The sequence below is a fragment of the Canis lupus genome, chromosome 1, assembly GCF_048164855.1.
Source record: "Canis lupus baileyi chromosome 1, mCanLup2.hap1, whole genome shotgun sequence".
Classification (NCBI taxonomy): domain Eukaryota; kingdom Metazoa; phylum Chordata; class Mammalia; order Carnivora; family Canidae; genus Canis; species Canis lupus.
The window spans coordinates 77,903,294-77,919,741 of NC_132838.1; the positions used below are offsets into that span (position 1 = coordinate 77,903,294).

General features: G+C 38.4%; 1 long non-coding RNA gene across 1 annotated transcript in view; it reads right to left on the reverse strand.

Moving 5' to 3' along the window:
• Positions 1–8,995: 8,995 nt before the first annotated feature.
• Positions 8,996–16,448, reverse strand: part of LOC140620295 (uncharacterized) — a 275,011-nt gene continuing 267,558 nt past the window's right edge. Inside the window, exons 3-4 of the long non-coding RNA XR_012020090.1 lie at positions 11,912–11,977; positions 8,996–9,984 (exon numbers count right to left, since the gene is read on the reverse strand). This is a non-coding gene — a long non-coding RNA (uncharacterized lncRNA). The remainder of the gene's footprint in view (positions 9,985–11,911; positions 11,978–16,448) is intronic.

The following is a 16,448-nucleotide window of genomic DNA, read 5'->3' on the forward strand; positions in this document are numbered from 1 at the left end:
TTAGAAAAAAGTTGGAACCTGTGTTAAAGTAGAGAGCTATTCATAGCAGCATAAATGGCTACACTGAGCCTGTGTTTCTTTTGCTATTATCTAGGATTTTTAAATTATGAGATTATTTGTTTAAGAAACATAGTCAAGAGTCTCTCTCTCTCTCTCTTTCAATTCCTTTAGCACTTAAAGGAAACTTAAAAATAAAATACAACTATTTACAAAGTTATCATTGGCGTGGAAAGATTGGAAAGGGATGCATCTGCCTGGTTTGAAAATTTCATCCTAATGTTCACTGCAGAGAAACAATATAAATAATAATAACACAGGTGATGTTACCTAACAAGGCCATGGGATTGAAGATATTTTCCTAGGATTGTTTTAATAAAAGTCTGCCACATTATTATTTTAGTTGCTGGAGGAAATTTTCTCCCCCATGAGGAGCAATAATTATTGGCCCTGTACATTTAATAGAATCTGTAGAGATTTTGCTTCCAGGAAGCCCCAGGGAAGAGCACCTTTTAAAAAGTGGGTGCACTAAAAGAAGTGCAGCTGAAGCAGTTTGCAAAGATGTAATGATTCAATACTAAATTAAAAAAAGTTATTCTGAATATTCCATGTATGTAAACTGAGATGTGAGAAATGTTAATACTTAATTATTCTACCCTTGAATTTACAGTCTAATCCCAATCCATAATATAGTCCAAACAGAATAAGGAGGATATAGCAATGGGATAGTGGGAAGTTCAATTTATTCACTAATATTTAAAAATGTATTTTCTCTCTCCTTACCACACATAAAATGTAATGTCTGATTTTTATATTCCCAAACACTTAAAAGTATTCTCCTTCTCACCCCTCTTAATTCACATACCAGCTGAATTTTACCAATATAACCACAGGAAAGAGCTTCCGTTTCTGCATGTAAAAAATCTTTAAAACAAATAAATAAAGGGAGGACATACATTTTCACAGCACCATAACAGGTGCTTGGGGGTTCATACATCTTGCCTAATTCAGACCCTCTGTTTGAGTGGTGGTCTTTTTTCAGCAATAATTTCTAATCAATGTACAGTTTACTGGAACAGAAAAAATTTACATTGACTGGACAACCACAAAAAGAATTATATGGTGTTTTGCTACCTGTGAGTAAATAAATATGCTTTTGGCATTCCTGGATATCTGATCCATTAAGTGAACCAAAACAACCATTCGTCCTGCTTTTTTTATGGTTTAAATAAATTCTAGAAACCTATAACAGCACTCAAGGGTGAGTACTTCTGTGGTTTAAGCTGCAGGAAATATTATTGTGTAGCATAAAGTATAGCAAATGAGATGTCAGGAGATGGGAGTCCCCCCCCATCTACCACTTACAAGTGGTGTGACCCTAAGCAAGTCACTTTGCCTTTCTTAATTGCAGTTTTCTTATTTGCAAAGAAAGAAATTTCATTCACTTATTCAACAAATATGTACAGTTAATCTTTTAACAACCTGGTTTGAAATGTGCAGGTCCACTTTTATGTATATATATATATATATATATATAATATTTTTTCTGTAAAATATATATATAGGGCAGCCCAGGTGGCTCAGCGGTTTAATGCCGCCTTCAGCCCAGGGCCTGATCCTGGAGACTCGGGATCGAGTCCCGCATCGGGCTCCCGGAATGGAGCCTGCTTCTCTCTCTGCCTGTGTCTCTGCCTCTCTCTTTCTCTCTCTCTCTATGTGTCTCTCATGAATAAATTTAAAAAAAATTTTAATAAAATATACATATATTCTACAGGAAAAAGTACTGTAGAGTACTGTAAATGTATTTTCCTTATGATTGTCTTAATTACATTTTCTTTTCTCTAGCTTACTATATCATATGAGTACAGTATATAATAAATATAGAACATACAAAATATGTGTTAATCAACTGTCTATGTATTTGGTAAGACTTCTGGTCAATAGTAGGTTATTAGTAATTAAGTTTAGGAGGAATCAAAAGTTATGTGTGGGTTGGGGCCCCTGACCCTCACAATGTTCAAGGGTCAACTATATGGAGCTCCTACTGTACCAAGTAAATTTATGCTTTAGGAACACTTTAGTGAACAGAAAAACATGGAGCTTGAACCATCTTGGTATAAATATTAGACTTTAGAACCTACAGTCTAGATAATCCATAAATTTTTTCCCAGAACTGAGATTCAGTACTTTATTTATTCCCAGAGCTTGCTAGAAGGTGAGCACATGAAGTGGCAACAATTAAGGTAGAGAGAGTTTGCGGGGGAGGGGGGGTTAGTTGTTTTATGTTTTTGCAGCTTTACTCTTGCTTTCGCAATTAACAGTATGGGAATATCTGTGCACACATGTGGACAACCAAAAAGCAGTGGAAATTTTTTCTTTTTTTGTACCTCTGATGACTCATTTCCATCCCTTTCTTTTCTACATCCTGACCCTTCACCGTAAGTCTCATAAGACCCTTGAGACATTGCTATTCTTAAGCCTCACCTCTTCTAAACAGGACAGCAAATAAAGATTGATATTTTGCACTTATAAACAAGGAGATAACTATTTCAAAATGAGGCAAAGAAGAGACTTAGAAAAAGTTTCCAATATCAGGAGAAGTCTTCTTTCTTTTTTTTTTATTTTTTAATTAATTTTTTTTATTGGTGTTCAATTTACCAACATACAGAATAACCCCCAGTGCCCGTCACCCATTCACTCCCACCCCCCGTTCTCCTCCCCTTCTACCACCCCTAGTTCATTTCCCAGAGTTAGGAGTCTTTATGTTTTGTCTCCCTTTCTGATATTTCCCACACATTTCTTCTCCCTTCCCTTCTATTCCCTTTCACTATTATTTATATTCCTCAAATGAATGAGAACATATAATGTTTGTCCTTCTCTGACTAACTTACTTCACTCAGCATGATACCCTCCAGTTCCGTCCATGTTGAAGAAAATGGTGGGTATTTGTCATTTCTAATGGCTGAGGAATATTCCATTGTATACATAGACCACATCTTCTTTATCCATTCATCTTTCGATGGACACCGAGGCTCCTTCCACAGTTTGGCTATTGTGGACATTGCTGCTAGAAACATCGGGGTGCAGGTGTTTCATTGCATCTGTATCTGTATCTTTGGGGTAAATCCCCAACAGTGCAATTGCTGGGTCGTAGGGCAGGTCTATTTTTAACTCTTTGAGGAACCTCCACACAGTTTTCCAGAGTGGCTGCACCAGTTCACATTCCCACCAACAGTGCAAGAGGGTTCCCCTTTCTCCACATCCTCTCCAACATTTGTGGTTTCCTGCCTTGTTGATTTTCCCCATTCTCACTGGTGTGAGGTGGTATCTCATTGTGGTTTTGATTTGTATTTCCCTGATGGCAAGTGATGCAGAGCATTTTCTCATATGCATGTTGGCCATGTCTATGTCTTCCTCTGTGAGATTTCTGTTCATGTCTTTTGCCCATTTCATGATTGGATTGTTGTTTCTTTGGTGTTGAGTTTAATAAGTTCTTTATAGATCTTGGAAACTAGCCCTTTATCTGATATGTCATTTGCAAATATCTTCTCCCATTCTGTAGGTTGTCTTTGAGTTTTGTTGACTGTATCCTTTGCTGTGCAAAAACTTCTTATCGTGATGAAGTCCCAATAGTTCATTTTTGCTTTTGTTTCTTTTGCCTTCGTGGATGTATCTTGCAAGAAGTTACTGTGGCCGAGTTCAAAAAGGGTGTTGCCTGTGTTCTTCTCTAGGATTTTGATGATAAACTCAAAATGGATGAAAGATCTAAATGTGAGAAGTCTTTTTTCATTACGACCATCTTATTTCTCTGCTACACCAGTCAGCATGAGAAAATAAACTGGGTTTTGTATTCTTAAAAAATTAAATAGCAAATGGAAATAGTCTGGCACCTCAACCTGGTACCAACAAACTTTGGGAAGTAAGAGATCCTATCCGGTTCATGCCAGGTACCTTTGCTCTGATGCAAAAAAAGAAATTGACCGAAGTCCTTCCCCTTATAAATATTCTGACTGGTGGTGGAAAGATGTGGAGGAAGTCAGAATATAATCTGACATTTGAAAGTAGACAAATGTGAAGGGTGCCACGGTAAAGGGAAAATCAAAGCAATTCATGCTGATAGAGTCAGAGACTGTATGACAGTTAAATTTATTTTTGAACTGGATGCCTGTGTCATGTCCCCAATGTCTAATGGGGTAAGTTACACTTCCTAGAACATCAGTCCAGGCCCTGGACTCGACTGACCACCCTAAGACAGAATCCCAATGAGAACCAGAGGTCAGTGTGAGTCCAAAGCTCCTTTGCCCATTTCCATCAGCTCACAAAAAAATCCTTTTGAACACTAGACCTAGACACCATCTCAGGATGTTCGGGAAAGGGAGCAGAAATCTGAAAGGCCAAATTTATCCCCAAAGAGACTGAGGAAAATAAAAGATACCATTTATACCAGACAAGAACTGAAAGATATTGTCAAGTTAAAGTACTCCAGCATCTCTGCTGCCAGGTGAGGGGAGTTTATGATGAAGAAAGAATCAATTATAAAAAAATAAAGGAGCCAAATGTTCTCTATACATCTGAATTGCGTTTGTTACATTTTAAAACCTGTTATGTCTTCTGCCACATTTTAAAAGCACCTAAAATTGCACATGCCCAAAACAGAAGTCATGAAGATTTCTCATCCACAAACTGGGGCTTTGTACATTATTTTCTCTAGCAGTGGCACCCCCATCCATCCAGATCTAAAATCCTAAAACCTATGAGTCACTTTTCCTTTTATGAAAAACCCACCCCATAATGATACTGAGTTTATTTACTAACTACATCTTGAATTTTTCCATTTTATCTCTCTTTAGAATCACTATATTCTCTCTGGCATTTATTTCTCTTTTTTTTCCATATTCCAGCCAGAGATAACATTAAAAATGAAAATTCGATCTGATCACCGACCACCACCGTGTATCCCCTTCCCATCTCCCTTAGAATAAAGATGAAATCTGTAAAGCCTCCCTTCCCACTACTGCTTCCTACTAGTCTCCTCTGCTCTGTGCACTCACGCTTCCTTGTCTGTCCTCTGGGGTCTGCAACCTCACACTACACTGTGTATCTCACTGTGGAACACCTTCCCACACTATCCCTGGTCCCCTAATTGTTATCCTTCCCTGAGATCCCAGCTTCCTCAGAGAAGCCTCTGGATCTCCAGCCCAGGTGAAATATTCTGCTACGTGCACTCATACTGTGAATACTTGAACCCTCCTTTCACACCATCTCTCATGGAATAGGATGAAGCCACATCTAACTTCACATCCCACACCCAAGGCTGGCACTCAACGAATAGAGAATTAATGAAAGGATTTACTCTCTTCCTAGTGGATGGACTTCTCCTGAGGTTGTCTCTTACATTTTATAGTACAAAATTGATTTTGGAAAATACTAGCTAATTTCTCCCCTCCCCCACCACCCTTTCTCCAAACTACAGGTTTAGGTAAATAGGGATCCCAGTGGGAAACAGGAAAATAATGAATACATTATTGTCTATTTCCATAAATTCTAGAGGATAGCTCTTAAAAATATGTTTTTCCCCTCTGTTAATAACTAGGCGATAAAAGATACAAGTCTGAAAGGAATTTATGTCTGTCTACAAAATTGTCAAGGAGGCTGATTGAGGCTGAAATTATAGCACAAGAATTTCAAATCTAACTCCCCCACACTGAGGCAACTTTCCCTCCTCCTTGCAACCCTATTTTAATTGCTTCCTTCTAAAGTTTCAGTCATTTTCTCCGGCATTACCCAGCTCTTATACTAAATGCTGAAATGAGTATACTACTTCGTCTAACCTTGGTTAGTAATGTTCAGGCAATCATTTCCAGTTCTAAACATTAAGTGTTAGTTTGGTACAGAACTGCATGGTTGGGTAATTCCAGTACCGCCAGTGATGAGGGCTAGCTGAGAACTTGCATTCATGCTTTGACCAGACTCTGATTTATATTTGTATAAGTGAGTCATATCTCCAATTTTTTATTTTAAGCTGCTATAGTCTCGCAGGCACACTGAAAGCTTGGGTCCAGTCTCACCCACAAAGGACCTGATTTCAAGCGAGGAGAAGCAATAACTGCACATTCCAACCACACACACCTCATTTACTTTATTTCTATATGAAACGTGTTCCACGCTCTAGCCATAGATGGATACCAAGATGGAGGAGTCTTGCATTTCTCATTGAGGTTAGCTTTTGGGCCATAAGGATGACAGGAGATAAGCAAAGAAACCATTCCTGGGTTTAGTCTTTGCAACTACTTTAAAGTTTTGAAACTCTCCACTTCCAATGAACTGCCACCACTACAGAGTACATTCTGAGTGCTCTGGATGAAGATCATGCAGAGGCAGAAATCCCAGGGCAAATTTGCCCCAAAACTTTTCCAAGGTTCCTGATTGAATGTTTATGTGTAGAAATGTCATGCCCTGAATTCAGAGACAGGCAAGCCCACGCACTAGCCACAGGTTTCCCTCAATCGGTGGACTTTCTTAAAATTAATCCCATTGCTCCCAATGCCAAAGTGATGTGTAGGGCATTCAGAGGACGTTCATGGTAACAGCCTCATAATGGCCATTGACGTTCATTCCTTCATAATGAGCTCATCTGCCCTCAGTTGCTTCAGATGGTAAAGCAGAAATATCAAAGTCTCTTGCTATACCCACCAAAAGTTTTGTAATTATGACTAAGCTTCAGTCAGCTTGCTTTATAATAAAGCCATGGCTGAAAAACGACATGCAAAGACTGAGAATCACTTACTTGGGCAGCTTCATAGAAGGAAGACTTCAAAGTTATGCTAATTAGAGGTATTATAGCCTCAAGATAAAAGCCTTCTAATGAGCTAATTTTATAGACATAGAACACTTCAATGTTGAATCACTCCGCACTCAGGCTGCATACTTGGGGCTGTGTGTATTTGTTTCTACATCAGCACCTCTTTTACACCTCTTTTATACTAGAGAATTTTTCCTGACTACCAATCAAGATACTTTACCAGAAAAAAGTACATAATAAAAAAAAATGCAAAAGAAAGGACTTATCAATCCTGACATGGTATTACCTTTCAGGAAACAGGAAAAGTCAGAGGCAGACAGCCCAGAGAAAGAAAATCATAATTGGTAAAAGTCATTCATTCTTCCCTCATTCAAGGATTTGTTGATATTCAATTATGTAAAAGTTATCATAGTTAGCTGTGTGAGCGCAAGCTCCCCAAGAAGCATGAAAGGTTCAACTTGTCACGGTGAAAGTTAGTATACTGCCAGGACATCCTGCAAAAGAACCTGAGAAGAGGTGATTAGAAAGGAGAGAAATGTGGGAGGTGAGAAGTGGGAGGAAGGGGTCAGGGCAGAGGAGGGAGACCGCCAAAGAGGTGAAATCCATCCTCTCCTCAAACCTCACCTCAAGAACGCGAGGAAGACCTCACCAAGGTGTGCAATGGAAAAAAAGTCTCTGCAACCACAACCAAGAAATATCGGGAGACGAGAAGCAAGAACTAGAGAAATGTGGGGATAGACTGACACTGTTAAAGGAAACCTGTTTCCAGATGGTATCAAGAGAATTTTAAATATCATAAGAAAAAAAAACCTGTTCTCCAATATGCATCTCAGACCACATGTTGAATAGGATGAAAATAGAAACTTATATCCTTTTTAAACAGTGATTCTTTTAGCTTGATCTGAGCTCAGGCACAGAACTGGGTGTGGGAGAATCCAGGGACCCTAGAGTGGAATTTGGACAAGAGGTAATTCCTCTGCAAGGTAGTTATAAGATCATTCTGGGTTTAATTTTCTACTCTTTAACTTTTTGAGGAATTCTGATACTATAAATTTCTAAGGGTGAAAAAATAGCCTGTTGAAATGGTAGCATATGGGGAAAGAATTTTGATTATGCTTTCTTCAAATATGAGAGTGCTTCTTCAGCTGCAACATTCTGGACTCTTGAAAATGTAGTTGATTCTTATAATGTCATGAGAAAGGAAACTGCAACAGATTGAAGCGAGACAAGTTTTAGCATTATTTGAGGGCTTAACAGATCAAGTATTTTAAAAAGGAGTTTGGACCAATGCCAAAAATGCAAGAGAGAGGGAAACAAAGAGAAAAATTATTTTAAAGTGTATTTAGGATCCATGTGTCTATAAGCATGCTCTTACCTGTATTTTTTGGTTGTTTGGGGAGTTTATGAATCTTAGCTGGTCCTAATTGTTTATCTGAGGTTGTAAAAACACTTTCAACTGTCCCCACTTAAGGGAGGAGTTGGCATGAACAGGGAGGGATAGAGACTTAGGAGGATAATCAGAGGTGTAGGTAAAGTGCTTTGAGTTCAATATGCATCTCAAATTAATGCCCACCTCAAAGAGAAGAGATTTATTGAAGACACAAAACCTTTTACTGAAGGAAAAAAATGCACATGAGATTCATTTACTACTTAAACTCTCCCACCTCTGAGTCTGTATATAGAGTAAAGCATTTTGGTAGCAAAATGCAATCATTTGCTCTCCCACATCATATTTGCTCTTCAGGGGGATTGCATTTTAGTATGCAGACAGCCAGGAAAGAGATAAACCCAATGCAGGATGATGATGATGATGGTGACAAGGGTAGAGCTGTCCCTTGGAGCATAGAGCAGAAATCTACATGACTTGGAAAAGACAGGGAAACTAAACAAAGCAGGTGTCACTTGAGATGCATTTAGAAACAAGAGTAAGTGTTTTCCAGTTGACCAAGAGGAAGAGAAGGTCATTCCAGGTGGCAAGCATAACACAAGACACAGAGAAGCCTATGTGGTTTAGGGTAGTCAAGAATTAGAAATGGTTAGATACAGGAGGTTGAGGAAAGGCAATGACAAGAGATGCAGGTAAACAGATTGGTGGGTAGAGCCCAGATTATTAAAATGATGCTATGCAGGTTGTTTTACTCTGTAGATGATATTAAGATGTGGAAAGTTCTTAGAAAGAGAATAACATGCCCACATTTTCAGCTTTGGAATACACTTGAGCATGTGTCTGTCAGAGCCAATAGATTTCCCATTATATGGCTCAGTCAAGGTAAGATTTCTCAGTAGCCTTTGAGTTTACCTTCAATGTGTCAAATGTTCAAGCTTTTCTCAGAAGTTTATGAATCAAAGTATATGACTTGCCTCTAGAAAATTCCTAGCCTTGATCTCTTTAGGTAAGTAAATGTAAGCGGACACTGATCTCCAGAGGAACAAAAAAATTAACTATTGGGAAAAACATATTTATTTTTATATTCTTACCTACTAGGAAAGAGGGACCATTTGCAAGATCATTCATTTTTCTGGCTCCACTATTAGGAGTACTCAGGGTGTCAATACATCGGTAATGGGTCTCATTTAATTTAGCCGACTGTAACAATTATCAGGAACAACACGTCTTTATAAAAATCATCTTACTGGCAAGTCCCTAGAATTTGTTGTTGCCTCAGGTTGTCATAACTAAGCAAGAAGAAGGAGGTTAAATTAAGATGGTGAGCTATTCTTAAGTGAGATTGTCAGGTCAATGACATCCCCAGAACCAAGGAAAGTGTTCATGAGACTGGGAAGTACCATATCGCTGCCCTGTGGCTCTCAACTGTAAGTTATGTCATGGGGGCCATAAATGCCCTGCTCATGACTTCTAAGAGTGGGAAGCAAAGTGATTTGAGGATTACCAAAGAAAGCCTCTCTACTTATGAGAGGAGGAAATCAAGTGTGACAGTTAGATACAAGTATTCTTAGAAACAGGCTCACATGATTTGTGTAGAAGTTATGAAGAGCTGTTAGTGAAGTCTAGTGTTTTTCAATCTCTCCGGGTGAAGTGTAAAAACTTCCTCACCTCGAGGATAAGTGGAAGTCTTCCTACATTATATCTGAGTTAATTTGGGAATTGCGTATCTTCTTGCAGAGAGGTACAAGATTGCCTTTGTCTTTACAGTTTCAATGGTTCTTGAGCTTTGGAGTTGGATCTGAAAGTGGAAAAGTGAAAAAATCATCAGTCTAGGGATCAGAAAACCAATTTCAGTCCTGGTTATGCTACCTACAAGTAGTCTTGTGGGGCCATTGTATCTCAATTGAACTTGGGGATTCTGATTTTTAAAACTGGGACATTACTCACCACTCTTGTTAGATTCCTTCTGCTCGATGATGCTATGTGGGTCTAGAGACAATGCACAAGCATCAACCTAATATTTTAATAGACCAATAAATATAAGCATCGGTACTAGTAATGGCCGAGGAGGCCTGTTAAGACAGTATCTGCTTAGAAGAGGATATGGGGTCATGGAGTTGATATTAATGATTTTTGATGACCTGGAAGAATGAGGAAATATTGGAAGGTTTGAATTTTTCTCTTAAGAACTGAGATCTTGGCAGGAGACAGTTTTCATGCCTTCTAATTTAATGAAACTACAACTTTGATGTGGTAATAGAAGCTAATTTTACAGATTGGCCTTGAATTTTCACTATTCACAAAAGAAGCCCTTAAAGATGCTGTGGATAAGAGGCTACTGTCTGAAGTCAGGCATCAGACTGAACAATGCTTATTTCTGGTAATCAGTTTTTGGTTGGCCCAGGTGACAGCAATCTTATTCCCTGATGTTTACAGTCAGAACATCAGCACGATGATATCAAACTGAATGGAAAAGCCCACATAGATAGGCTTTTCCCTGGGGGAGAAAAATCACACAATGTGAGACCCATTAAATTTACCATATACAAATCAGAACATGATGTCTCCTTGCCAACATAAGCTCCCTCTCCTGAGTTTTCTTTTAAGCATATAAATGTGCAATTATTGCTGACCTTTTTTTCTTCTTCCTTTGCTCCATTATCCAAATGGTTGTTGAAGATCTACATATTATTACTATAAGTCCTTTCCTTTTTGCATCTTCCCCTCAAAAGAGGGAGGATCTAAAGGCCCCCAAGGACTCACAATACTGTTAACAGTGATCCAAACTTGAGCTCCAGACCCAGAGAGCATCTGAAACTATTTTATGTTGCATTGTGAAGAATTCAATAGACCAATGAACTAAACTTGGAGACTACTCCCAAACTTTGTTTCCACTGAGAAGCCCCCTTCTTGCCATCCTGGCAATCATTGCCTTGCAATGACCTCCTTCCTCTTCTAACCATCAAGAATATATTCTTCTGTTTGTGTCAACTCCCCAGCTGCCTCTTGGTTCAAAGTGCTCAGACTCTCTACCAAAAGAATAAAACTTTCATTCTTGCCTGTTGAGATTCTCCCAAGAGCTGCAGCAGTTTTAACCACAGAAGTGGTTTTGTCCATAACTTCAGCTACTCACTCTTGCTCCAAGGGTCTGGGAAAAGGTCAACTAGATTGTTCTCTACTCTTACTTTATAGTGCTTAGTCGCAATCTGGTTTCCTGGCCACCTCCTTTTTTCCTTCCCTGGCCTCATTACCAAATACTGGGTCTGGTTTTCACTGCATAAGAATTTGGGGTGGGGTAAGGGTGGTAATATTACAAATGACCCAACAATGTAACTGTTAGAAGTATTTTCCCAGAATTTGAAAGGTTACAAATCAAGACATGTGGTTACTAATTGTGAAAACAACTAAAACCAGATCTAAATTGCTGGATCCAAATTCTATCATTGTAATCAGCATAATCTGGTCCTTCCTCAAGTTCCTTCTGTCCTCTGGAAGTACTTGGGAGATTCCATTATACTCCCCTGGACAGTTGTCCACATAGCAGTATGTTTCCAGGCCCTGTCTTGTGGCTTCCTAGGCCTGTGATACCATCTACAGTGTGCCCAGCAAGCTTCCACTCCAGTTTCTCCTCTCCTGTACTTACTGCTGCAATAGCTTCCCATATGTGGGACCACATTCCCCAAAGAAAGATTTGTGGACTAAGTCTTGTTGCCATTAAAGCCAACCTGCAGGTAGACTCCGGCCACAGTCCAAGAACTGGTTCTCCTACTCACTCACTGGAGTCCTCATACCTGGAAAATGAACAAAACCATACCCATCTTGATCTTGCAGTATTTTTATGAGGATCTAGTAAGTTAACACATGAAAAAGTTTTAACGCAGGGTGTGTCACATGGCAATGACTCAAGAAGGAATATGAGTTATTCACATAGTCATCAGGGCAAGCAATAGAGAACAGTGTTTATTAGCACAGACTCTGGAGCCAGATACTCCGGGCTTGAATCTTGGTTCTATGGCCTATTAGCTCTGTGACTTTGGATAAGTCATTCAATCTTTCTGTGCCCCTTTCCTCATCTGAAAAATGGTGATAATGGTGATGATGCTGATGATGCATATAGCAATGATGATACAACTCACCTCATGTCATGGGGATTAAGAGAACAAATATATGTACGGCACTTAAAAGAGTGCTTGGCATACACGTCATCAGTGGTATATATGTGTTAGGTCTTATTGCTATTGCTGTTTTTCTCCACAGGTGGCAGAGGGCTTCAGCTACTGTTCTCACAAAGGATGTGAACACATGTCCTGCTCTGAATCAGGTTTTCTCCATTATGCATTGCTCCACCCTGGCCTCCTAACCATCTTTCACCATGTTACCACCACCACCAGAGAGTAGTTCAGGATGCATCAAACGACTCACATTTCTACTCCTAAGAAGTACAACATCCAAGGACTAGAACACACACTCTCTAAGTACATCTGTTTGCACTACAAACCCAGAGGGCCCTCTCTGGATACTGAAGGAGGGAATTGAGCATTTCTTCCTCCAACAGGACTACCAATGCTCAAAGATGAGGGTCTCTTTCATCCCATAATTTGCTTCTATTTTCACCCTAGCCAGGTGCCTAAAGCTACATCCCCACTTCACCTTCTAATTAAGCTGTTTCCTTTATACCTAAAGATGCAAGTAAGGTAAGAAAAGTGACTCGAGCTCCTCATAAAAATACTAATGTTAAGCTTCATATATTTTCCCATTTTGACAAGTGGTATCATCATTTTAAAGAAATACTTTGGCAAGTCACTGAAATCTACAGTAGCCAAGAGCCCCAGAATAGATTGTGATCCCATTGCTAGCATTCTTTTCACCTAATTCCTGTTTAAAGCTCTGATATTGCACAGACCGAGCTTCTTTAACGTGTAGTATAGATTAAAAGAAAACAAAATCATCAACAAAGCATTACACTTAAATATCTAAATGCTAAACGGCTGGAAATTCAACCTAATTAAAATGGCTGAATGCAGAGTCACATTAAACAGTGAGAGAATTATGGAAAAGTAAATATTTACACACACATTGTACACTTATTAGGGTTTACAAAAATGCTTCTCATCTGCACAGCTTTCCTTGTAATGATATTGTTATGAGGCAATAAATGTGGTTATAGTTAATAACAGATGTTAAATGGCATAATTCATCCACAAACCTCACTAATTACTGCAGAAGTACAAGACAAATGTACAGCATCATATGGGAGGTATTTCTTCTCTGTTAGTTTATAAACTGATAAAAGAAAGGTCACTTCTAGAAACGGAGATGCTTAGAGTAGAGCCTTAGCTATTTTAATGAAAAATTTAAACACTGCAAAATTACAACAGGCTTCCCCTTCTACAGAGTTCATGCTTCATTCAGAGACAACAAATTGGCCTAAATGAGTTTGAGTTAACTTGGCCACTCTAGTGGTAATCATTTTCTAAATTAGTTTAGGGAAAATGTTCCATATTTTAAGCTCTATTATGTGCTGTCTTTAGAATGATGCTTACCATCAATTATTTCATTTCCCTTCAACCTAAATTTCTCTCTTTACAAGGGCATTGAAACAAGTAAAGGGGGAAAAAGCAGAGTATAAGTCACCTACAGTAATTTTATTTTACAGAGGTCATATAAAGAGCTGTGAACTACAATGCTTAAAATACTTTTTCAAAATAAATTTGGGAAGGCCAATGGAAAAAAAAAATAAAATCCAGGCATCTTTAGTCTTCCTCACAAAAACTCAAAATTCAGATAATCATTGTGAAAGTCCAGGCCCTCTTACATAGTTGATTTTAATTTTAGTCTGGAATGTTATTCAGTTGTTTCCTCCACATCCATGCTGTCTTAATAGTGGAGCCCTTTGAAATGTTTGTGGTTGATTTGCACCATATTTCACAAAGCTTTACTTCTTGGATTTAATTTCTATTGTTCTTCAAAACCAAAGAGCTTGCTTTCCATCTTGATTCAAACAAAGCCAGGATGCTGAAGTTAAAACAGCACAAGTTTCCCAGACTTTTTGGTTATACAAACACACATCTGTGCACACATGGACACACAACACACAATGAGAGAGGGCACAGAGGAAGGGAGGGAGAAAGAGAAGACAGAGGCTAGGACAGAAACAAAGAGAGAGATAAAACAGTGCTTTTCATTTTCTATGAACTAGAAACCATTATACCAAACCTCAATTTTCTTCACAATGTTAAATTGTCCCTTTTTATTATGGTAAGTCTGATGGCCAAGCGATTTTTTTTCTTTAATGCCTTTGAGGAAGACAACTTTGAGTCTCCTGTTTTGATTCCCTGGAGAATAACTTCCCAAATACAATAGAAACTGGACAATAAAACTCAATGTATATCCATCACTATCATCATTTGAGTCAAAGGAGAATGTTTTTATTTCTTCCATATTATCTTTTGAAACAGTTTGGAGAGACAATTGCTTAGGAAAAGGCAAAGACAGTTTATGCTAGGGATAGACACAACGGCTCGAACAGTGCTTCTCAGACCTCAATGTACTTATGCATCACCTGGGAATCTTCTAAAGGACAGATTCTGACCCAAGGGCTCACATACCTAAGAAGCTCCCAGGTGATGCTGGGGCTGCTGCCCATGGACCGCACCACGAGCTGGAAAGGCCCAGACCAGTGCTGGCAGTCTCATCTAAATCTGGTACCTTACACCCTACTGCTCGACTCATCAGTCACAGAATTCTGAAAAAGGAAGCAAAGCGAAAGTTCATATTGAGCCTTAAATTAGAAAGCTGGAAGGGTACTTAACGGCTACCCTGATTTATTTCCCATCACATGGTATCCTATAGTATCACATAGAAACTATTCCAGATGGCTGGAAAAAGTATGTATGCAACAGTCTCCCTTGAAGACAGCCTGCAACATTGCTTGGTAAATTTATTCGGTTTTTAATAACCTCCATCACATTTAGCAAAAACTCCCTTTGCTATATCATCAGTGAATTCTTTATGTCCAGACGTCATGAAGGCAAAAAAATCCTTTTAGATAATAACCCTGTATGAATCCCAAAACTATTCACTAATATATAATTTTATAGTTTCCACTTTTTACACTAAGCTATCTCAGATGGTTTAGCCCTTTCTCAATGGGGTATTTCTCAACTCTTTAATCATTTGGGTAATCTTACCTAAGTGATGTCATTCCCCCTAGAGAGTAATTTATTTTAACCTCAGTTAAAAAACATCCATCCTCTTTTTTGTTTTCATTCTTTCAATCCCTAATGGATTGCTTCTTTTCAAGAACTTCTCTATCATCTTTATAAATCAATGCCATCTCCTTAATTCTTAAAATCTTTTAGTCATCTCCAAAATCTCAGTGTTTTTATTCATCTGCAAAGTAAGAGACCACAGTTAAGAGACAAAATTATCATCATGCTGCATCTTTGATATTTTTGGTTTATTGTTACCTCTGAAACAGTCTAATAGTTCCTAAATCAAAAGAGTTCCTAAAATATCCATATATAAGACATATGAACCAAGGTAAAATATAGGGACTTTTAAAAGACATTTTAACGTTTTTACATTTAGCTTTTTAAAAACAGCTTTATTAAGGTATAATTAGTATGCAAAATACTGCACATATGTAAATATACAATTTGACACTTTAAACCATTTTAACCACTTTTAAACGTGTAGTTCAATAGTGCTAATTGTGTTTTTAGCTTTTTAATATAAAACTTAGCATTCAGTAGATATTCAATAAGTAAATGCATATTAGACACAGATAGAAATTCCTCCTACTAGCTCTGTGACTTTAAACAAGTTAACATCTGGGATTAAAAGTTTTCTTATTTTTACTTATTTTTTAAAGACTTTATTTATTTATTTTAGAGAGAGGTGAAGATAGCATGAGCGTGGGTAAGGGCAGAGTGTGAGAGAAAGAATGTAAAGGGACTCCACGCTGAGCTCGGAGCTCTGGAGCCCTGGAGCTCTGGAGCCCTGGAGCCCTGGAGCCCTGGAGCCCTGGAGCTCTGCTGGAGCCTTACTCAGGGCTTGATCCCATGACCCTGAGATCATGACCTGAGCTGAAACCAAGAGTCTGATGCTTATACAACTGAGCCACCCAGGCACCCCATCAGTTTTCTTATTTTTAAAACTGAGATATAATACCTGCATTATAGTTGTTCATACAAATTAAATCAGATAATATATATATAATGTTCCTTGCACACAGAGGGCATTCAATAAATAATTACTTTA